The sequence below is a fragment of the Pseudorca crassidens genome, chromosome 11 (genome assembly GCF_039906515.1).
Source record: "Pseudorca crassidens isolate mPseCra1 chromosome 11, mPseCra1.hap1, whole genome shotgun sequence".
Lineage (NCBI taxonomy): Eukaryota > Metazoa > Chordata > Mammalia > Artiodactyla > Delphinidae > Pseudorca > Pseudorca crassidens.
The window spans coordinates 22,836,611-22,861,393 of record NC_090306.1 but is presented as its reverse complement, the minus strand read 5'-3'; the positions used below and the strand labels follow the sequence as shown (position 1 = coordinate 22,861,393).

Sequence of the window (24,783 nt, the reverse complement as noted above, 5' to 3'; positions counted from 1 at the left end):
AGCAATGTATGGCCCCAGTGAATCATTCCTGCCCATGTGTATGCTCCTGTGCAGTGTAACTCTGCTGTTGCTCCCATCAGGAGATACGGTTTATTTCTCCACCCACTGAATCTGGCCTGACCTTGCCATTGCTTTGACTTTACAAAAAGGTGGCAGAGGTGACATTATACAATTTCAGAGACTAGACCTCAAGAGGCCTTGCAGCTTCTTCTCCCCCTTTGGTTGCTCTGAGATTGCTGTACAAGGAAGCCTGGGTGAGCCATTAGAGTTGTGAAGTCATGTGGAGGAGAACCAAGATACCTCAGCCAACAGCCTCAGTCAACTGCCAGACATGTACATGAAGCCAAAGAAGACCAGCCAGTCCCCAGCTGATGTGCCAACTGACTGCAAATGCATGAATGAGCTCAGCCAATACCCCGTAGTGCAGAGACCAGACATCACAGATGAGCCCTGTACATGTTGCTGACCCACAGAATCACGAGCAAATAAGGAGCTGCTGTTTGTAGCCTCCACATTTCGGGGTGGTTTGTTAGGTAGCAATAGATAAGTGATCCACTGTGTTAAGAGCTAGAGTCTAGGGAAAGAGATAAACAAAGAAGGAGATGAGTAAGACAGTCTTTGTCATCAAGGAACTCACAAACTGGTGATGAATATAAACACAAAAACCATCCTTTAAAAATGGAATCATAAGTTTCATGTAAGTTTTCTAAAAGAGAAATTTTTAAAAGGCTCAGTCAAGGTGTTGAAGGTAAATTCAACAGGGTTTGATGACTGAATAGGATGGTTGAAGAGGGAGTGTAGTGTGATGTCTAGCTTGATTGATCCTGGTAACAGTAGGTTGCAGAAAGCCTGAGAAGGAGTAGGTTTAGGACAAATGGGAAGAAGATGGGGAGTTCAGATGTGACATGTTGACTTTGATGAAAAACCTGGAAGTCTGAAGATGAAGTTCAGGCCTATAGAACATCAAGGAAAAAAAGGTATTTAAGCCTGAAGTTCTGGGAGAAGATTAGGTTGGAGAACAGCTTTGAGAATCAGATATTAATAGTAGTGTAGGCCACAAGCAGGGGTTACCTTGACCATGGAGAGTGCATCAAGTACACTAGAATTGAGGAAGTGGAGATAGGCAGTGGACCATTCTTTCTAGAAATTTCTGAAGTTGAAAGGAGAGACATACTGGGACACTTTAGATCAAGGGCAACTTTGTTTTGTGCCTCATGTCAGACTTGAAGTAAGATGCTGCACTTCTTCACCTTCCCCCCTTAAAGAAAAACTACTATATGGAGTGCCAGCTCAACACACAAAATTTACTTAAGAATTTGGGATTGAGCATGGGTAGATACATCACTCAGCACATAACATTTCTTTCCAAAGATCCTCATTAGGTGTCTTTCAAAGCCATTCATGAAGTCACAAGCTGCTGAGTCTCATTGTCTCTTCCTGGACACTTTCATGTCCCTTACATCTTGCATGGCCCTTTCTTATCCAGTGCAATTGAGCTCTGAGCCTGTTTTCTCGGGGCATCAGTCTACCCACAGGCCCAGGAGGCCCAGCCTCTGAGTGGGCTCATCAAGGCATTCATCCCAAAAAACACTTCACGGGCGTACCACTAAAAGAAAAAAAATTAGATTTATTCTCCTTGGTACATTCTGAAATGGGTTTCCAGAAGACACAGTAGAAAAAAGAGAATAGATCAAGGAGAAGCAGCACGGTGCAGTATCAGCCTGTGCATTTGGAAGATAAATGATCAAAAGTTCTGTAGTTGGATCTTGGCCAAGGATGATAGGGATGAGAGGCACAATGGGATAAATTGGCCTCAAGCCTTTGAATTAGGCATTGTTGGTTCTTATTTAACTAACTCGACCTACTTTTTTCTTTCTAATTGAAATATATTCCATTTCCAAGAAGAGCTACAAATCAAAATGAGGAACTTCTTGTAATTTGAAATTTAACCTAGAAGCCGTGAAAAATAACTGAAAATTAAAGTTCTTCTTCAATTTTTAATTGACATTGCACACCTACAAGGAAACCATATATATAATTATATATAATACATAAATGAAATATATAATATATAATGAAATATATAATATATATTGTATATAATGAAATATATATTATATATAAATGAAAAATAGCTAAATATTAAAGTTCTCCTTCAATTTTTATCAACATTGCACACTTACAAGGAAACTATATATACACATATGAAGGAGAAAATTTATTAACCCATTCTAGTTTTTTCATTAGCATTTCCTCTTACAGTGAAAAATACAACGGCACAAATTTTTGAGAAAATTATTATCACTATTTTCTTTAGCTATTATACCATATTGGAATTTTCAAAGACCTCTGGTTCTATTTCCTATGCATTTTGTAAAGCAGAAATAACACTGGAATGAACTAGAAACTGCCCCTTATAGAATGAGAAAAGTCATTTCTGTTAAGGCAATTATCCTTGTTCAAAAAAATCTGCTGAGGTAAGAATTAATAGAACAGCCAAATTTTCCATCTTTTATTCAGAGGAATAAAAATTATTCCAGTATCCAGTGCATCTCAAGGGAAGTTTTGTGATGTTTTCATATTTTACCAAACCACTTAAGAGTTTTGTGATGCAAACGAAAATAGTAATTTTAGCTGGCAATAAAAATAATTCTTCGACATTGGAAAAATTGGCTAATAATTATACTAATTAGGATTAAGAAACTATGACACTTCAACAAGTATTTTAGAGTCTGGTATAATTATAAAAGTCACATTTTTTCTAAGAAGTATTAATATAAGTTATTAAACAGTGGAGTGTGCACTGTCGTTAAATAGGCCTCATGCCTCTGCTCCTTTTCAGAGGCTCTGATGGATAGGGACACAAATATTCATAAACATTTGGATCCCAAGCAAGCTATTTATTTTTTGATGGTGAGATGATATTTTTTTAAAGATTTAGAAAAGAATTCAGATAACTTCAGAAGACCTGAAGCCTCCTTTCCCCATATTTTTCACCCAATCTTTAAGCTTCATATTTTATTTTTTTAATTTATTTATTTATTTATTTATTTATATTTGGCTGCTTTGGGTCTTGTGTTGCTGCACGCGGGCTTTCTTTAGCTGTGCTGAACGGGGGCTCACCGCCTAATTGCAGTGCATGGGCTTCTCACTGTGGTTGCTTCTCTTGTTGTGGAGCACAGACTCTAGGTGCGCGGGCTCAGTAGTTGTGGCTCGTGGGCTTTAGAGTGTAGGCTAAGTAGCTGTGGTGCATGGTCTTAGTTGCTCCATGGCATGTGGGATCTTCCCGGACCAGGGATCAAACCCATGTCCCCTACATTGGCAGGCAGATTCTTAACCACTGTGCCACCAGGGAAGTCCCTAAGCTTCATATTTGCTGATACTGTTGCAATAAGGAGGCTTGGGCCATCACAGCCCCAGCAGACATCCTTATAGTTCTGAGAAGCTTCCAGTGCTCCACACCCTATAAGAACACCATATAGGTGACTGGAAGTATAAAAAAGTTTCTCTTTCCCCAAAATATCTTGCATCTTCATGTCACAGTAACTGAAACTTTACCATGAGAGATTTTATTCTTTGATTTCAAAGAAACTTTGTTCTCAATGAACAAATATTTACTGAGCAATTGCTCAGTTACATGCTTAGGTGGGTGGCATATGCCCTGCAAGTTATAGAATATGAGGGAGGGTTGCTGCCATCCAGGAGAAACATTCAAGCTGGGGAAACATGGAGACTACAGAATCCAAAGCAAACGTCACTGTGTTGGCCTGTATGATCTCTTGGTATGTCTGTCAGAAGAGAAAGGACACCGCAGAATATAGGGAACTCTGTATAGCCAAGGGTGTGTAAAGCAATGTAGGGGATGCTCCAACAAATGTCTCTTGCACTACAATTCTGCCTAAGGCCAGACTGCCACTGACCACAGCAGCCCAGTAGTCAGAATGAATCACCTGGGAGGATCGCATCTCAACATACAGGTTTCTCTTTACTCAAAGATGTGCTGCCCGTGTCTTGCTGACCTCTGATCTTTCTCCATTACCTTCCACTACCCTCCATGCCCCACACCTCCAAGTATACACACTTCTAGAAGTAGAGGGGAGAAGAGGATTCTGGTAAGGCAGGCCTTCGGAGAAAGAAGTGAATGTTTAGGTGGTCTCAAAGGACCCCGGGACAGAGCCAATGGCAGCAAAGTCTTGAATGGATCCAAATATTAGATTTCTTTTAGGATTTCCTGAACCATCCCAGGATCAAATGAGGTGCCCTTGACGTACTTTCTTCTTATATCTGTTGGAGTACAGAAGAAATATATTTCATTGCAACGAAGAAGGGAAAGGGGAAGAAAGGAAGTTACTTGGAACAGGTGGGCATGCAGAGTAAGATGGATGAGAGTTGGGCAGACCACCTCCATCCCAGGTCAGACCTCAGTGGCCCCCTTGTTTTCTGTGCCTGGGCAGGAGGCAGCGCTCTGAGATGACTCAGTCCTGGGCTTGTAATTTCGTGTGAAAACAAACAACACAACACCTTAGTCTGTAGAAATTTAATATTGTGTCTATTTAAAGATAATACTAAAAATAAAAACAGTCCTCATTGTGAGTACAGCTCTTCTCTTTTTAATGACATAAACTTAAATAGAAAAGTGCTGCAAAATATGACATGGGAATAGTCAGAGAATCCTGTAAATATATTTTAAACTGTGTTTTGTTTTGTTTTATTTTAAAATAAAGTTTCTGCTTTGAAGTTATTTATTCATTTATTTATTTGGCCATGCCACGCAGCTTGCGGGGTCTTAGTTCTCTGACCAGAGATTGAACCCGCTAAGCCCTAACCACTGGACCTCCAGGGAATTCCCTAAACAGTGTTTCTAAAACAGGATTATGGGTTTATTTTACCAAACTTCATTTTACTGATTTACAGATCAGCTTTCAGCGAACCCCAGAACAGGCCTCAAACTTGGCTCTGCTTTCCCAAGGGTTGGGGCACCCGTAAGCAGGTACTCACAGTTGGGGGGTGACAAGGGATGTGAGTAAAGACTCATCAGGGGAGTCGACATGGAGTACAGATTGATAGTAAAAGTAGATCCCCAAATTAGACTTTTGAAAGCCCCAAATGATGGCTTCAAAGAAGGCTGATAAATGTATTCATTCATTTCCTTTGGCTGTGCAGACATAGGGGACTTTCTGGTCAACATGCCAGGGATATTAACGGAGCCTGGCCTCCATCTCTCCCATGGAATCAGTCAACGTCTTCATTGTAATACCTTCCTTTGTAGATAGCATCTACATCCATCATTTCTTTCTCGAAATACCATCTATGTAGGACAAAAAGAGTGACTATTACAGAGGCTCATGAGAGAGTGACTGTTTTCCACTCTAAGTTAGGAACAGAAAATTGCCAAAAGGCTCAGTAATTCATATGCTCTTCACCTCTATCTCCTGCCCTGACCACAAAGGAAATACCTATCTCCCATCTCCTGAAGAGAACTAACAGTAGCTTTCCCCATGGCCTTTGCTCTCTCCACATTTGAAATATCCTTTCTTTCCTCTGTTCAAATCTATTTTCCTCCCTCTGTTCAAAGCCTCACCCAACCCCCCAGCCCAAAGTGAATGCTTCCTCCTTTGAACCCTCATTCAGGATCACCTCTAGACCTACTTCTCATCTACCATATATTACTGAATATTGTCAGAGATGAGTCATTTTAAATGGATTTCTGGGCCTCTGAAACTTCGGTTTGGAAAAGAGTCTCTCATGGAGCATGGTGTAGATGTAGATGTCTGCAGATTTAGTATGGTGGAATCTAGGAATGCACATTTTTAATCAGTTTCTCTGGTGATTCTGGTGCAGTTGGTCTAAGAATCAAGAATATTTTGAGAGGCACTGTCCTAGATATGCACACACACACACAAGCACACAGAGAAACTGTCCTTTGAATTTTCTCACACCATTAGTAAACAAGTATACAAAAATGAAACACTTTCATAACATTCACTTAAGAAGAGGGGGAAAGAAAGCCCACTACGGAGTCCAATATTTTAAAACATTTCCTTGTATCCTAATTTCCCAATTACTGGGGTAATAAACACCTTTAACAAAGAAGGCTTTAGTGTCTTCATCCACTTACCTCACTCAAATCAAGCTCTATTCACTCACCCTTGTTATTCTCTAACCTAACGCAGAGCATTCGAAATGGAACTTTTGCCTTTAGAAGGATAAAACAGAAGCTTCTCACTATTTCTAGAGGAGAAAGATTTCCCCTACTCCCTGAGGACTGAAAAAAATATTGGAAGAATAATATTCTGATTACAGACTCTTTTCCCATTCCTCAGAAATTATTATAGAAGTAAAAGAAAGATCAAGGGATTTAGTAAAAGACCACTTCCATCCTGATGGGCCTGCAAAATGCAAGGATGTAAAGGGTTGGTATTCAGATTCAAAGGTGAGCCAATATACTCTAAAACAAACGTTATAAAACCCACTGAGGGACAGGCTCATTTTGGCATCCTGTGGTTCCAGATAGAGGGACCTTACTGGACACCAGTCCTGACAGTTCTCAGCTGCTCAGTCACCCTCCTGCTCCTTTGGAGAAGACCTTGAGCATTTCTGTTGGGTTAGCCACTCACAAACGCCACGTGCCGTGGGCTGAGTGGGGCAGGTCCCCCTACATAGGCAGCCTGCAGGGTTCCCAATTGTCCCGCAGGGACCAGAGAGTGGGATGCTTCAATCAGGAGAGTGTAGGAGCAAGGCCATTCGGCCACACATCTGAAGCCACTTCTCCCATCAGTATTAAGGCTTCATTTTATCTCTGTCTCTCAGTGTCATATGTCAGGTTTCTCAACCGGGGAAGGAAATAAAGAAGTGAGAAAGAAAAGGCAATTAAGAGAGGTCATTTCCTTACTGCATTTACTACAAATAATAATGACTATTGTTTTCTGAAGCCCCAGGCTGGGCAGTGGTTGCTTTGTCTCTGACTTCTACGGCCTTATCTTACCTGTTAAGTAATAGAAATTTCCTGGTTACATGTCTATTCTCCTGACTAAACTGTCAGTCCTTAAGGACATGAACTGGATATTATTCATAATTGTATCCCCAAAAGTTAGATACAGTCAGGACCAGCTTCATGGGCCTGTGATCTGTGCTGTCACTCAGGGCCCTGGGTTTGGTTTAATGCTCTGTGGCACCATACTGACTTTCCTATATTTTTTAACTAGGGGGTCCCACATTTTTACTTTGCAACAGGCCCTGAAAATTATATATCCTGTCCTTGGGGTAGTAGGCACTCAGTGTTGCATGTTAAGATAAAAGACAAAAACAGGCTCAAGGACTGACTCCTGGCTCTGCTATTTGCTATTTATGTGACCTTGACAAAATTTAACCTCCCTGAGCCTCAGTCTCTCGCCTCTAAAGTGGGAAGAATAATAATAACCACAGTTATAATGAAAATTGAATTTGTTACTCCAGGTTAAGTGCTTGCTACAGTGCCTGACACATAATAAAATCTCAGTAAGTGTTCAATACTCCACTTACGACTGCTACTACCACTACTACTAGGACTGCTGCTACAACAACGTAAAAACCAACTGGATCCCAAGGAGAGGATATTGACATGGGCACAGAATGAACATCTTCAGGAATATTATCTGCTTGCTTGAGTTCTAGCTCACAAACTTCCCTCTGCTAGCTTTTAAGAAACCTCTGAGAGAATGGAGATTACTATTTCACGATTTAGGAAACGAGACAACAAAGAGCATTTGCAATTCCCACCGCAAATAGTCATCACTAAACTAGATCTCTTAAAAGATTTCTGATGAGGAAGTAAGGAGATTGCCTGTCCATTATTCTGCATTCCTTGGGCCCATCCCACAAGTGAACAGTTGAGTTCTCCTCTCCTCTATCTCATCTAAGGAAAAGGGGGAAAAGAGAGTCTTTAGAGAGGCCCTCGTGTGGGAGATGGGGGCAATTAGAAAGCAAGCCTGTGAGGCAATGTGCACCCCAATTATTTAGGGGCGACTCGTTTTTTGGTATTTTAGTCTCTCTTTTTCTTTAAGTTTTTTCAATACATTTAACTCCCAGACAAATCATATTATTTGAAGTAGGTTTTCTTAGAATGTTCTCAATTTGTCACCTCACGGCTAATTCTTTTGTACTTTTCTGAACTTGTTGGAAAGTTTTGAATCTCTGTTTCTTCTTGACTAGTTGGGTCAGGTGGATTTCCAGGATGATTAGAATCAAGGTTTTTTCAGAAGTGGTGGGTCAAAAATCTTTGCTCTGCAACTCGTGAACTTTTCATTATTTCTCTCTCTTAGTTTTAGAAGAGGAAAGGATGTCAAAAGTATTTATAAGTCTTTTGGGGGCTAACATTCAAGTAACTTTAGAGTTTATGTCTCACTTCTTCAAATCTTGACTCTTAAATGTATTCTATCCTTAATATAGACTTAGTTTACCCACATGTCTCCCCAGCCCCATCGTAGCCGTCAATGACCTATGATGGTTAGACAGAGCATAGATTTTTTTTTTTTTGGTGGTTTTATTTCAGTAATTTTTTTTAATTTTGAATTTTATTTTATTTTTTATTTTATACAGAAGGTTCTTATTAGTCATAAATTTTATACACATCAGTGTATACATGTCAATCCCAATTGCCCAGTTCATCACACCACCACCACCACCCCCCACAGGTTTCCCCCTTTGGTGTCCATACGTTTGTTCTCTACATCTGCATCTCAACTTCTGCCCTGCAAACCGGTTCATCTCTACCATTTTTCTAGGTTCCACATATATGCGTTAATATATGATATTTGTTTCTCTCTTTCTGACTTACTTCACTCTGTACGACAGTCTCTAGATCCATCTCCGTCTCAACAAATGACCCAGTTTCGTTCCTTTTTATGGTTGAGTAATATTCCATTATATATATGTACCACAACTTCTTTATCCATTCATCTGTCGAAAGGCATTTAGGTTGCTTACATGACCTGGCTACTGTAAATAGTGTTGCAATGAATATTGGGGTGCATGTGTCTTTTTGAATTATGGTTTTCTCTGGATATATGCCCAGTAGTAGGATTTCTGGGTCATATGGTAGTTGTTTTTAGTTTTTTAAGGAACCTCCATACTGTTCTCCATAGTGGCTGTATCAATTTACATTCCCACCAACAGTGCAAGAGTGTTCCCTTTTCTCCACAACCTCTCCAGCATTTGTTGTTTGTACATTTTCTGATGATGCCCATTCTAAGTGGTGTGAGGTGATACCTCATTGTAGCTTTGATTTGCATTTCTCTAATAATTAGTGATGTTGAGCAGCTTTTCATGTGCTTCTTGGCCATCTGTATGTCTTCTTTGGAGAAATGTCTATTTAGATCTTCTGCCCATTTTTTGATTGAGTTGTTTATTTTTTTTAATATTGAGCTGTGTGAGCTGTTTATATATTTTGGAGATGAATCCTTTGTCCGTTGATTCGTTTGCAAATATTTTCTCCCATTCTGAGGGTTGTCTTTATGTCTTGTTTATGGTTTCCTTTGCTGTTCAAAAGCTTTGAAGGTTCATTAGGTCCCCTTTGTTTACTTTTGTTTTTATTTCCATTTCTCTATGAGGTGGATCAAAAAAGATCTTGCTGTGATTTATGTCAAAGAGTGTTCTTCCTATGTTTTCCTCTAAGAGTTTTATAGTGGCTGGTCTTACATTTAGGGTTCTAATTCATTTTGAGTTTATTTTTGTGTACAGTGTTAGGGAGTGTTCAATTTCATTTTTTACATGTAGCTGTCCAGGTTTCCCAGCACCACTTATTGAAGAGACTGTCTTTTCTCCATTGTATATCCTTGCCTCCTTTGTCATAGATTAGTTGACCATAGGTGCATGGGTTTATCTCTGGGATTTCTATCTTGTTCCATTGATCTATGTTTCTGTTTTTGTGCCAGTACCATATTGCCTTGATTACTGTAGCTTTGTAGTATAGTCTGAAGACAGGGAGTCTGATTCCTCCAGCTCTGTTTTTTTCCTTCAAGACTGCTTTTGTTATTTGGAGTCTTTTGTGTCTCCATACAAATTTTAACATTTTTTTGTTCTAGTTCTGTGAAAAATGCCATTGGTAATTTGATAGGGATTGCATTGAATCTGTAGATTGCTTTGGATACTATAGTCATTTTCACAATATTGATTCTTCCAATCCAAGAACATGGTATGTCTCTCCATCTATTAGTATCTTTAATTTCTTTCATCAGTGTCTTATAGTTTTCTGCATACAGGTCTTTTCTCTCCTTAGGTAGATTTATTCCTAGGTATTTTATTCTTTTTGTTGCAATGGTAAATGGGAGAGTTTCCTTAAATTCTCTTTCAGATTTTTCATCATTAGTGTATAGGAATGCAAAAGATTTCTGTGCATTAATTTTGTATCCTGCAACTTTACCAAATTCAATGATTAGCTCTAGTAGTCTACTGGTGGCATCTTTAGGATTCTCTATGTATAGTATCATGTCATCTGCAAACAGTGACAGTTTTACTTCCACTTTTCCAATTTGTATTTCTTTTACTTCTCTGATTGCCGTGGCTAGGATTTCCAAAACTATGCTGACTAATAGTGGTGAGAGTGGACATTCTTGTCTCGTTCCTTATCTCAGAGGAAATGCTTTCAGTTTTTCACCATTGAGAATGATGTTTGCCGTGGGTTTGTCGTATAAGGTCTTTATTATGTTGAGGTAGTTTCCCTCTATGCCCACTTTCTGGAGAGTTTTTATCATAAATCGGTGTTGAATTTTGTCAAAATCTTTTTCTGCATCTATTGAGATATTCATATGGTTTTTATTCTTCAATTTGTTAATATGGTGTATCACATTGATTGATTTACGTATATTGAAGAATCCCTGCAGCCCTGGGATAAATCCAACTTGATCATGCTGTTTGATCCTTTTATTGGTTGTTGGATTCTGTTTATAGTATTTTGTTGAGGATTTTTATATCTATATTCATCTGTTATATTGGTCTGTAATTTTCTTTTTTTTTCTTTTTTTTTTTTTGCGGTACGCGGGCCTCTCACTGCCACAGCCTTTCCCACCGCGGAGCACAGGCTCTGGACGCGCAGGCCCAGCAGCCGTGGCTCATGGGCCCAGCTGCTCCACGGCACGTGGGATCCTCCCGGACCGGGGCACGAACTCGCGTCCCCTGCATCGGCAGGCGGACTCTCAACCACTGCGCCACCAGGGAAGCCCCTGTAATTTTCTTTTTTTGTAGTATCTTTGTCTGGTTTTGGTATCAGGGTGATGGTGGCCTCATAGAATATGTTTGGGAGTGTTCCTTTCTCTGCAATTTTTTGGAAGAGTTTGAGAAGGATGGGTGTTAGCTCTTCTCTAAATGTTTGATAGAATTCACCTGTGAAGCTATCTGGTCCTGGACTTTTGTTTGTTGGAAGATTTTTAATCACAGTTTCAATTTCATTACTTGTGATTGGTCTGTTTGTATTTTTTATTTCTTCCTGGCTCAGTCTCAGGAGGTTATACCTTTCGAAGAATTTGTCCATTTCTTCCAGGTTGTCCATTTTTTTGGCATAGAGTTGCTTGTAGTAGTCTCTTAGGATGCTTTGTATTTCTGCGGTGTCTGTTGTAACTTCTCCTTTTTCATTTCTAATTTTATTGATTTGAGTCCTCTCCCTCTTTTTCTGGATGAGTCTGGCTAATGGTTTATTATCTTCCAAAGAACAGGCTTTTAGATTTATTGATCTTTGCTATTGTTTTCTTTGTTTCTATTTCATTTATTTCTGCTCTGATCTTTATGTTTTCTTTCCTTCTGCTAACTTTGGGTTTTGTTTGTTCTACTTTCTCTAGTTCCTTTAGGTGCAAGGTTAGATTGTTTATTTGATACTTTTCTTGTTTCCTGAGATAGGCTTGTATAGCTATAAACTTCCCTCTTAGAACTGCTTTTGCTGCATCCCATAGGTTTTGGATCGTTGTGTTTCCATTGTCATTTGTCTCTAGGTATTTTTTGATTTCCTCTTTGATTTCTTCAGTGATCTCTTAGTTATTTAATAGTGTATGGTTTAGCCTCCATGTGTTTCTGTTTTTTACGTTTTTTTTCCCTGTAATTCATTTCTAATCTCATAGCGTTGTGGTCAGAAAAGATGCTTGATATGATTTCAATTTTCTTAAATTTACTGAGGCTTGATTTTTGACCCAAGATGTGATCTATCCTGGAGAATGTCTTGTGTGCACTTTAGAAAAAAGTGTAATCTGCTGTTTTTGGATGGAATGTCCTATAAATATCAATTAAATCTATCTGGTCTATTGTGTCATTTAAAGCTTCTGTTTCCTTATTTATTTTCTGTTTGGATGATTTGTCCATTGGTGTAAGTGAGGTGTTAAAGTCCCCCATTATTATTGTGTTACTGTTGATTTCTTCTTTTATAGTTTTTAGCAGTTGCCTTATGTATTGAAGTGCTCCTATGTTGGGTGTATTTATATTTATAATTGTTATATCTTCTTCTTGGATTGATCCCTTGATCATTAAGTAGTGCCCTTTCTAGTCTCTTGTAACATTCTTTATTTTAAAGTCTATTTTATCTGATATGAGTATTGCTACTCCAGCTTTCTTTTGATTTCCATTTGCATGGAATATCTTTTTCCATCTCCTAACTTTCAGTCTGTATGTGTCCCTAGGTCTGAAGTGGGTCTCTGGTAGACAGCATATATAAGGATCTTTTTTTGTATCCATTCAGCAAGCCTGTGTCTTTTGGTTGGAGCATTTAATCCATTCATGTTTAAGGTAATTATCGATATGTATGTTCCTATTATCATTTTCATAATTCTTTTTGGTTTGTTTTTGTAGGTCCTTTTCCTCTCTTGTGTTTCCCACTTAGAGGAGTTCCTTTAGCATTTGTTGTAGAGCTGGTTTGATGGTGCTGAATTCTCTTAGCTTTTGCTTGTCTGTAAAGCTTTTGATTTCTCCATCGAATCTGAATGAGATCCTTGCCGGGTACAGTAATCTTGGTTGTAAATTCTTCCCTTTCATTACTTTAAGTATATCATGCAACTCCTTTCTGGCTTGTAGAGTATCTGCTGAGAAATCAGCTGTTAACCTTATGGGAGTTCCCTTGTATGTTATTTGTCATTTTTCCCTTGCTGTTTCAATAATTTTTCTTTGTCCTTAATTTTTGCCAATTTGATTACTATGTGTCTCGGCGTGTTTCTCCTTGGGTTTATCCTGTATAGGACTCGCTGAGCTTCCTGGACTTGGGTGGCTATTACCTTTCCCATGTTGGGGAATTTTTTGACTATAATCCTTTCAAATATTTTCTCTGGTCCTTTCTCTCTTTTTTCTCCTTCTGGGACCCTATAATGCGAATGTTGTTGCATTTAATGTTGTCCCAGAGGTCTCTTAGGCTGTCTTCATTTCTTTTCTTTCTTTTTTCTTTATTCTGTTCCACAGCAGTGAATTCCACCATTCTGTCTTCCAGGTCACTTATCTGTTCTTCTGCCTCAGTTATTCTGCTACTGATTCCTTCTAGTGTAGTTTTCATTTAGTTATTATATTGTTCATCTCTGTTTGTTCTTTAATTCTTCTAGGTCTTTGTTACACATTTCTTGCATCTTCTCAATCTTTGCCTCCATTCTTTTTCCAAATCCTGGATCATCTTCGCTATCACTATTCTGAATTCTTTTTCTGGAAGGTTGCCTATCTGCACTTCATTTAGTTGTTTTTATGGAGTTTTATCTTGTTCCTTCATTTGGTACATAGTCCTCTGTCTTTTCATCTTGTCTATCTTTACATGAATGTGGTTTTTTGTTCCACAGGCTGCAGGATTGTAGTTCTTCTTGCTTCTGCTGTCTGCCCTCTCAGAGCATAGATTTTATATACATTTATGCAAAGGGCACTCACCTACACCCTGGGAATTCAGGCCCAGTGATTCTTCCTTATAAGAAATCTGTGAAAGAATTCTCATTTTCACACAGCTTCAATTTTCCTCCCTTCTTTCTCCAATAATTCTTAAAAATTAGGAAAGCAGAAGGGTACACTGCAGCCCTATAGAAAGATGATACTCTTCACGACTAGCACTTCTCTAGAGCACTAGTGACAGTTATTAATTTCACTGAGCCAGTATTTCTCAGCATCATCTATATTTTAATTTCTCTCCTTCATTGACTACATGTAGAGACATCTGTCTTCCAATTTTTAGATGCTCTGAATCTCCTAGATGCTTAGTTACTTATAGTTAATTATAATGTGCAGTTGAAAATATTCAGAGATTCTTTTTTTTACTTTAAGGCCTTCCTGAATAAAAATATTTAAGGGTGAGGGGAGACTTTATTCTAAATACTGTTAAAAATATGTGACCAAGTTACCAGGAGTCCAGAATATCCTTTGAATGGTGGTCATGAATCTCAGTTCACAATGTCAGCTATGTAAGAGATGGAACTTCCTGTAGTTTTCATGACTGAATTTCATTTTAATTATAAGCCCTCATGCTTCAGGTAGGAGAAATTGAAGCCCAGTTGATTTAGGCCTGTCGTTATCTCCTTGGAGGTGTGTCTAGTTTCCAGGAAGTCATATGTGGTACCCAAGTCTGAGAGGGGTGTCATTTTATCAGAGTCTTCACCTGTGTGTGGTGGCATCTGTCCAGCTGTCCTGTTTCTATCTGGTCTTTGACTCCATATAGGTCACTGCTCAGTTGTTCTCTCTTCCTATCCATAGGGCTCCTCCATGTCAATGTGTTGAATCTGTCTGTTTGTCTGTCTATATCTGTTTATATCTGTCTGTCTGTTTATGTCTCTCTCTGCTAACATCCATGCTTCTCTCCTTCTGGTGCCTGGTATCCTCCTGCTTCTCTTACAGAAGAGTGAGTTCCAGGAAACTCAATAGGACTATTGATAAGTGGTAATTGTGTCAGAACTATTCTTGGGTGCATGAGGCTGACTATAAAGTTCTGGGGCACGTGGGAATTCTGTGAGGCTATGTCACGTCCATCAGCCTGGACACACTATAGAGCAGCTTTTCTACTTGCCATCTTCCTAAGCCCTTCTTGGAAAAAAGGGGCCCAGGCCTCTACTGCTCTCAAAACCTCAGGCAACTTGAGTTTCAGTTGTTCTCTTACTCTGAACCTGAGAGAGAAAGAGAGGTAAGGGTCTTTTTTTCTCAAGAACACACACTTTCTGTTCACTTTCTACTGCCCCTTAAATTTTCCCCCACTGCCTGGTCTAGGGATTCTTTGCTCATGTGCGTACTTTGGGGGAGAAGGCCACAGGATGCCTTCTTTTCACATCATAAGCTTTCTCTCAAGTCTATTTCACTTCCTCTGCATGAAGCTATCCTTTCCCCACAGCGACCTAGACTTTTGAAACTCAAAAGCCAGGAAATAAAGTCCTTCCTGGCTTTCTGGTTTTTCATGCCTTTCTTATAGCAGTTATTATACAGCCCCCAGCAACTTCCTGAATGGAAGTAGTAGAAACCTCTAGAGCTGTGCTGTCCAGTATGGTAGCTACAACCACATAAGGCTATTGAGCACTTGGATGTGACTAGTCCAAATTGAGATGTGAAAAATACATCCTGGATTTCTAAGACGTCTTAAAAAATGTAAACTATCCCATTAATTATCTTTTATGTTAATGCCATGTTGAAATAATAATATTTTAGACACATTTGATTAAAAAAAAGACTATGAAAATTAATTTTACCTGTTTTCTTTTTTACTTTTTTAATGTGGCTACTAGAAAATTTTAAATTATATATGTGGCTTGCATCTGTGGCTTACATTATATTTATACTGGGCAGCACTGCTCTAGCAGAACAAGTAATGGGAACCAAAAATAAATAAGTCAATATTTTAAAATTATTATCACACATCTGCAGCATATCCTGCCCAAATTTGCTATTCAACAAACAGTCTGAAATTCAACAACTATTGAAGATGTGTTATGCACCACATTTACACAAGAAAATAGGGGAATAGGGCTTCCCTGGTGGCGCAGTGGTTGAGAGTCCGCCTGCCAATGCAGGGGACACGGGTTCGTGCCCCGGTCCGCGACGATCCCACATGCCGCGGAGCGGCTGGGCCCATGAGCCATGGCCGCTGAGCCTGCGCCTCCGGAGCCTGTGCTCCGCAGCGGGAGAGGCCACAACAGTGAGAGGCCTGCGTACCGCAAAAAAAAAAAAAAAGAAAGAAAGAAAATGGGAGAATAAAGATGAATAATATCTTTTCCAGCAAAGAATTCACAACTTGGTAGGACAGACTCATGAGTATGTAACTAACAACCAAAAATGTCATGTGATAAGTTCAGAGCCCAGGCATTGCTTCTTCTTTGAGGGCAGAATAGGAAGAGCTAAGTTGCTATCTGGGATGCATAGACCCTGGTGGGGAAAGGGCATTGCAGGTAGAGAGAACCACATAAGAGAGTCAGTGTGGTCAGAAAACAGTGAAAAGCTTAGTGTGGCTGAGGACAAGCTGGCTCAAAAGAGAAGAGTCTAGAATCTTTGACTGGGACCAGATTATGAAAGACCTCTAATGCCTAGATGAGGGGGTTGGACTTTATTTTCTAAGGGAATGGGGATCCATCGAAGAATTTTAGGCTGAAAAATAGCATGGGTTAGATTGGAAGTTTAGAAAAGAGAACTGTGACAGAAGAGTGGAGGAGAGATTGAAATGGGGAGGGAAAAGAGGCTGGTGGGAGTTGGGGGGGCGTGTTTAGGTTCTTATCACTAGGTTTCCTCTAACTTTGGGAGAGGGTGATTCTAGAGCAGATCTATATGGTTTAATCATTGTTCATACTTGAAAGTAAACTTTAAAAGAGGGCTTCCCTGGTGGCAGAGTGGTTAAGAATCTGTCTGCCAATGCAGGGGACACGGGTTCGAGCCCTGGTCCAGGAAGATCCCACATGTCGTGGAGCAACAAAGCCCGTGCACCACAACTATTGAGCCTGTGCTCTAGAGCCTGTGAGCCACAACTGAAGCCCAGGTGCCTAGAGCTAGAGCCCGTGCTCTGCAACAAGAGAAGCCACCGTAATGAGAAGCCTGCACACTGCAGTGAAGAGTAGCCCCTGCTCGCCACAGCTAGAGAAAGCCAGCACAGACAACTTCTTGGGGAAGACCCAACGCAGCCAAAAATAAATAAATAAATTTATTTTTTTAAAAAAAACTTTAAAAGACACTTTTTCCAAAATCCTACTTAAAACACAACTTGTCTAGTCTTTATTCAAGACTATTCTATTTCTGGTTGCTCAGCAATCAAATGTTCAGGAAAAAAGTGTCAGCGGACTGACCCTCAGTCCACTTATGGCTTCAACTGCTTATATGCAGTTAATTCTTGGGTTTTCTTAGTAACACTTTCAGGGTTGATATGAAGAGCCATCGGTAAGGTGAGTCATGTATGAAACTGACTCCCCTACCCACTCTGGGGAAGTGAGCAGGGTATCTATTTTCTCATAACTGGTCTAAAAGGGATCCAGTCAGCTCATCCTCCCCCGCCCCCCCAAAAAAACGGCTTCTTCTCAACACAAGGCACAATGAAGGGGCAAATGTCAGCGCCACTCCACCTCCTAGAGAAACAACAGCTGATCAATACAGCTAGAGGAGAAAAGAGAGCCTGGAACTGTTATTTAATAATCTCCACTTGCATCTTTGCATTTGTTGATTGACCATTTTATCAATTTCTAGATGAATCTGGGAGGATACACCAAGTTCTTGAAAAAAAAATCGCGCCTTTTTCGAATATGTTGATGTAGATGGGGGAGATATGTATTCATTCTCTGGAGTTAACTGAAAGCACTATTGACAGTAGGATAAATCTGTCTGAAATAATGTTTAGAAATCAGCAAAAAAAAAAAAATTTGACTCTTCCAATGCGAGATGCCTCTTAGTATTCCTGAAGGTAAATAACATAAGTAATTAGCCATCAGTCCTATATTGTATCACACTACTACTGTGAACAGTATGATGGCTTCGAAATGTACAATTTAAATGATGGGAAAGTTTATGGGTTTATACTTTTTTGCAGTCAATATTTCTGAAAAATTTATAGCATGAGTCAAGAGATTCTTGAGGTTAACCCTTGGATCCAGGTAAGGCTGAGAATTAAACCTGGTGTGCTCCAACCTGTGTTTAAAGGGGGATTTCCACCTAATTGCCTGCATTTAACCGGTAAGAGGAGTGGAAGGTTTTGGTCTCCTGGCTCTTAGGCTCAAAAAAGGCAGAAAATTGTTTAGAATAAAGTTGAGAAGAGGATATCAGTAAGGAATAAATGATCACAAGAGTTAAATTTTTTAAATTGGTGTGACCAAAGTCCAAAAATTGGGTCCTATAGTTCCAGGTGAGGGTGCAATCACCAATAACAACTTATGTTTGCCTCACTGCTTCTCTGCGAAAGGAAATAAGTACCTTGACATATTTTTGGAAGTAGCACATAAATCAAGAACAAGCTTGCTCAAGTTGACTTGGACTTAAGAACCTTTGCAATTATGTGGTATGACCAAGCCTGCGAAATGCTTAGTTTTTACACAGTACAATAAGTACCTTAAAAAATCTCACTTAGAGCAGTGTAACTGTAGTAACTATGCAAAATAGTCAGGTTTGTGAGCAATAGCACGGGCCTCTATGTGAATCAGAAAGAATAGCCAGGGATAGGCAAACCCAAGAGCTTTTCAAACAAGCATCCTGGCTGATTGAACTTTAAGCAGTTTTGCTTTCTTCTTTTGTTTTAAATGGAAGATAATTTATTAATCAAAGGAAATTTTTTTAATTGTTCTGTTTTTTAAATTTTTTATTTATTTAATTAATTTATTTTTGGCTGGTGGGTCTTCCTTGCCTTGCCCGGGTGGTGGCTTCCTTTGCTGCGGAGCCCGGGCTCTAAGCCTGCGGGCTTCAGTAGTTGTGGCTCACAGGGTCTGGAGCACAGGCTCAGTAGCTGTGGCGCACGGGCTTAGTGGCCCAGCGGCATATGGGATCTTCCCGGACCAGGGCTCGAATCCATGTCCCCTGCATTGGCAGGAGGATTCTTAACCACTGCGCCACCAGGGAAGCCCTGCTTAATTATTCTTATTCCAAATATTGGTCTTTAATATATTTTAGGTGGCCAAAAAGATTTTAGAGGTTTTTTTAGAGTAAATATTGATATCTTTTTTATTTTAAAAACTAATACTTAGTTTAAATTCTGGGAAAAGTTCAGAGTCCCACCTTGGACCATTAACAAAAACAGACCCTGAATACAAGGCAATTAAGAACCTTCCTTTCTTTTCTACTTAAGCCATATTTGAGACAACCAGTAACTATGTTCAAACAACATAGAATTAATCTGCATGAAATAAAACTCTTAATGTCAACAACAATTCTAGTTCTTGATGGTACACATTTGGAAATCATTCCAGACTTTTGTTGCAGAATCTCCCACCCCTTTTGCAGGCATAGGATTTGCATATCTTCAGAATTAAAACCACTTCAAGCTTTGTAATCGGTAGATCATTGTTTTGCTAGGACATACCATGATGGTTTCATCAACCCGATCAAATCTTTGCCTTCAGGCGGACATCTGCAGTCGTTGGCCTCCAGGTGCTTGAGAGTCCCTGTACTTCAAGACACTCCCCATAAAGAAAAAAAAAGAGAACCTCCAGGAAGTCTGCAGGTGCAAGTGTGTTTTAGGGGAAATTAATGATGGATTGCCCTTTTATGTTTTATATTCAAATATGTTTGCACTGGTGTACTTCTGACCTTACGTATACAGAACATGAACTCAGAGCCTTTTCTTGGTACTTGTGATGGAGTTCCCCTCTCTCTTGGCCAAAACATGTATCTTTAAGAGTACTGACTGAAATATTGAGGAAATGAGTTTTCTAGGGGGGAAAAAATCTGAAGAATCTCAGTAAAGGACCATTGATACCACAGAGAATAAATTTATGGATACCATTGCCCTCATCACTTTGGACATTCATCTGTGAGTGAGTCAACATTTACAGGGTTGTTTTGGTCTAGAAGCCGAAGACAATGTTAAGTAGATGGCTTATGCCCAAGACCCCAGATTCCCAAAGCCACTGATTACCACATGCTTCTTTGCAAGTTTTTGTTCTTTATCCTTTTGGTTAGTTTCTTCCTTCTGTGCTGGTTCAAGAATCTAAATTATTAGTAGACACTCTTATCCTTTAATCATGGTACTCCTGATATTCTTGCTCCCAATAATTATTAGAAATAGGATTCATCCTCCAGACATGGGGAAAGATGAAGTACCTACATTAAATCAAAGAAAAAGCCACTTGGTTATCACAGGAATGAAGTAGCATAAGGTACACATGGATTATGTTCCGCTTAAGTAATTTCCTGTCTCAGTGTTTCTATGTTGCAGCCAAATAACTCCAGAGCCACTTTCACTCCAGAAGATTCCACAAATAATTATCCAACAGAAAAGACTCAGAAGGCCTGTCACTTGAGATAGCAAACACAGTCACGACCAACTGAACAGTGGTACTAATCTGGATTCATCATTTCCCGGAAAGACAATGGCCTATCCTTCCACTTAGACTGAAGAATGACCAGAAGGCGAGACTGATAGAGGAGTAATGGACCTGGTGGCAGCTAGCTGGTGAGGAGGGCACTAAGAATGGAAACATAAATCACTACTTGCAAAACTGTGCAACTCACAAAACAGATGACATGACATGAAGATTAACTAACTAAGCTCAAACCCTCTTAACCCCAGCTCCCTCAGACACAATTGTTCTAATAGTAATTCCACATGGACTCATGTGTTCAAAGACCACTGAGTGTTCTAGTAACTCACGTAGTCTACAGATTCTTGAACTATCCTTGCTAAGCCCTTCCTATGACTAACTCTTGCCCCCAGACCCTTTAAGTACCCTTACTTGGTTTCCCCTTTTCAGGTTCCTCACTATTCCCCCGATGTGTGTTTCCCTTCCTGCAGCAACTAAGGAAGACTAACTTTGTTTGACTAAGTTATGTTCCTTTAGTCAGCGCACTTTAACCTAAGTACCCGTGGAAGGGAGTTCAGTATAGTATTATGGTTAAGAACATGGACTCTAGAAGCAAATTGCCTGGGTTTGAATCCCACTCTACCAATCACCAGCTGAGTGACCTTGGACAAATTACGTAACTTCTCTATAAACCAGTTTCCTCATCTGTTAACTGGGGATAGTAATCGGATCTACTTCATAAGTTTTTCATGAAGATTAAATAGTTAATGTATATAAAGTGCTTATAGATAATGCCTGGAACATATAAGTTGTCGTTGTTACCGCCAAGGGTAAATCAAGCATTTGGTAATTATCAGGGAAATGCAAATCAAAACCACAATGAAATATCACCTCATACCTGTTAGAATGGCTGATATCAAAAAACTAGAAATATCAAGTGTTGCCAAGGATGTGGAGAAAAGGGAACCCTTGTGCACTCTTGGTAGGAATGTAGACTGGTGCAGCCACTGCGGAAAAGAGTATGGAGTTTCCTCAAAAAATTAAAATTAGAGCTACCATATGATCCAGCAATTCCACTTCTGGGTATTTACCTGAAGGAAAAAAAAGCACTAATGTAAAAAGATATATATACCCCCATGTTCATTGAAGCATTATTTACTGTAGCCAAGACGTGGAAGCAACCTAAGTGTCCATAAATAGATGTATGGATAAAGATAGATGAATGGATAGAGAAAATGTGATATATCTACATAGATATAGATATAAATAGACACATATAGATATAGGTAATGGAATGTTATTCAGCCTTAAAAAAAGAAGGAAATCTTGCCAATTGCAACAATATGGATAAAACTAGAGGACGTTATGCTAAGTGAAATAAGTCAGAGAAAGACAAATACTGTATGATTTGCTTATATGCAGAATCTAAAAAAAAACAAACAAACAGAAAGTCCAAACCTATAGATACGGATAAGAGGTTGGTGATTCACAGAGGCAGTGGATGGGGGGTGAGTGAAATGGGTGAAGGGAGTCAAAAGGTACAAACTTCCAGTTATAAAATAAATAAGTCCTGGTGATGTAACATATAGTCTGGGGACTATAGTTAATAATATTGTACTGTATATTTGAAAGTTGCTAAGAGAGTAGATCAAAAAAGTTCTCATCACAAGAAAAGATTTTTAACTATGTGAAGCGATAAGGATGTTAAATAGACTAATTGTGGTAGTCATTTCTCAACGTATACAAGTATTAAATCATTATGTGTAATCATATAGATTGAATGGAGCAGGAGAGGGTGAAAGTCTCCCTTTGGACATCGTCTTGGGCTAAATCCTGTTTCCACAACAGGCATATGTGGCAGATGCTGTTCCTTGGCTACTTAAAGACCATTCCCAATCCCCTTCTCACTGGCTGCCTCCCTGCCCCGTGTGGTCTGGAAAGCTCTCTACTCACATCCTCAGACTTCCTTGCAGCTAGGGTAGAATGCCAAGTTCTGGCTGAGGAAAAAGAAGATGTCTTCTGAGGGAGCTCCTGGGAAAGATTTTTCTTTCTTTCTTGCCTTGAACATGAACGTGACACCTGAAGCTGTGTGGGCTTTTATGCAAACAAAGTTACAAGCATGAGGAAGAAAGCAAGTGTATGAGGGTAGTTGGAAGATAAAGGTGGAAATAATCTGAATCCTTGAGCAGAGCTGCTGAACCAATGTCAGTAAACACCGAACTTCGGATTTCTCGTTACGAAAGAGGAAAAATCACCCATTGTTTAATCTACTGTTAATCAGATTTTTTTGTCTTTGCTTGCCCCAAAAGCATTTCTATCAGATACAGCATGTTATTCAGAGGTTTTATGTATATGCTTGTGGAGAATTAACATCAATGCTTGTTTTGTGTCCCATCAGTTCTAATAATGAGTCCCTCACACTCCAGTGCTGCACAAAACTGAATACTTAGCAGTATCACCTGGAGATCTTTTAAGAAATAAAAATTACTAGAACTGTTACCCAGAAATATTACTTCAGTAGATAAGAGGTGTGGTCTGATGTGGTACTCATAGTAAATCTACCCTAGCTTAAAAGACAAGAGAAATATATCCTATTTTTGTGACATATTCCCTTTCTAAAAGAAGTTAGGAATTCTAATATCCATAGCTATTATCCAAGAATATTCAGGCAATCAAGAAAGGAACACACACTATAGGACTTTGTTTCTCAACGTATGATCTTTGGAGCCCATCCCAGAACTACTGAAATGGATATTCTGAGGCTGGGACCCAGGAATTGGTATTGTAAACAAACACACAGCAGATGATGTTACAGAATACCATTCATTCCTTCAACGATATTTATTTTTTAATTTTTTAAATAAATTTATTTATTTATATTTATTTATTTTTGGCTGCATTGGGTCTTCGTTGCTGCACGTGAGCTTTCTCTAGTTGCAGCGAGCAGGGGCTACTCTTTGTTGTGGTGCATGTGCTTCTCACTGTGGTGGCTTCTCTTGTTGCAGAGCATGGGCTCTAGGCCCGCAGGCTTCAGTAGTTGTGGCACGCGGGCTCAGTAGTTGTGGCTCGTGAGCTCTAAAGTGCAGGCTCAGTAGTTGTGGCTCATGGGCTTCATTGCTTCGTGGCATGTGGGATCTTCCCGTGTCCCCTACATTGGCAGGCAGATTCTTAACCCCTGTGCCACCAGGGAAGTCCCAACAACATCTATTGATCAATCACCATATATCAGGCATTGTCTCAGGCACTGGGCTAGCTGTGAACAAGGTAGACCAGGCCTTAACCCCTGTGTGGCCGCCATGGTGGTGGCGGTGGAGTGGGGAGATAGACAATTTAAAAGGAAAGGAATAAATCTATAGGAATTTCAGATAGTAAGTTCTATAAAGAAAACAAAACATGATGATGTAAGAGAGAATATATATTTGGAATGGGATGGAGGAAGACAGTGAAATTCCCACAAAAGAGATGATATTGAAACTTAATCCTGAAAGTACAGAGAGAGCCAACCTTACAGTGAACTGGGAGAACAGTCTGCATGGAAGCCACAAGGCAAAGACCTTGAGCAGAAATGAGCTGTTATACGTGAGGAACATAAAGAAAGCACGTTTAGAGGGAGAGGTAAGAAAAGAGGTCAAAGTAGAAATGCAGGGTTTGTTGGCCAGTATAAGTCTGGAAGAAATATTATACTATTTTTATGGGAAGCTGGAAAAAGGATTCTTTGGAACAGAGATTTCACTATGCCATAAATTAGTGTGGAATTAGGTTTGATCATACGTAAATCACGCAGGAGATTGTGTCAATAAAGAATGGGGCAGTTAAACAATTAAATGTATTTTTTTCTAAGCCTGTGCTACTCAAATTGGGGTCCATGGACCTGCAGCATCTACATCACCTGGGAACTTATTAGAAATGCAGAATTTAAAGACTTACTTCAGACTTCCTAAATCAGAATCACATTTTAATAAAATCCCTAGGTGGCTCATGTACACATAAAAGCTTGAGAGGTACTGCTGTAAGCCAATGATCATCAACTGTGGCTACACATTGGAATTGCCTTGAAGTTTTAAAAACTCTGATGCCTGGGTCCCAACATTAGAGATCTGATTTGATTGGGGGTGCAGAGGTGGGAGGTGGAGGGGACATTTAGATGTTTATATATTCAGCAAGCATTAAGGCATGATTGTTAAACATTGACGTGCAAAAGATCGTCTGGGAAGCTCACACAAATGTGGATTCTTGGACTGTCCCCAAAGATTCTGATTCAGTAGGCCTGAGATGTGTTTCGGAAACCTGAATTTTTAATTACCACACCCAGTGGATTCTGGTGTAGGTTGCCCACAGACCACACTTTGAGAAACAATGCAATAAGGAACTGTTGAAGGAAAAAGAAAGAAACACTGTG

General features: G+C 39.5%; 1 long non-coding RNA gene across 2 annotated transcripts in view; it reads left to right on the top strand.

The window, feature by feature from the left end:
• LOC137201746 (uncharacterized) overlaps positions 1 to 24,783 on the top strand; it is a 97,464-nt gene that overhangs the window by 57,590 nt on the left and 15,091 nt on the right. Inside the window, exon 3 of one of the 2 annotated variants that reach the window (XR_010932304.1) lies at positions 19,438 to 22,767. The exons of the other annotated variant lie outside the window; for it this stretch is intronic. This is a non-coding gene — a long non-coding RNA (uncharacterized lncRNA). Of the gene's footprint in view, positions 1 to 19,437; positions 22,768 to 24,783 lie in introns of those variants that run through there. 2 annotated transcript variants of the gene reach the window in all.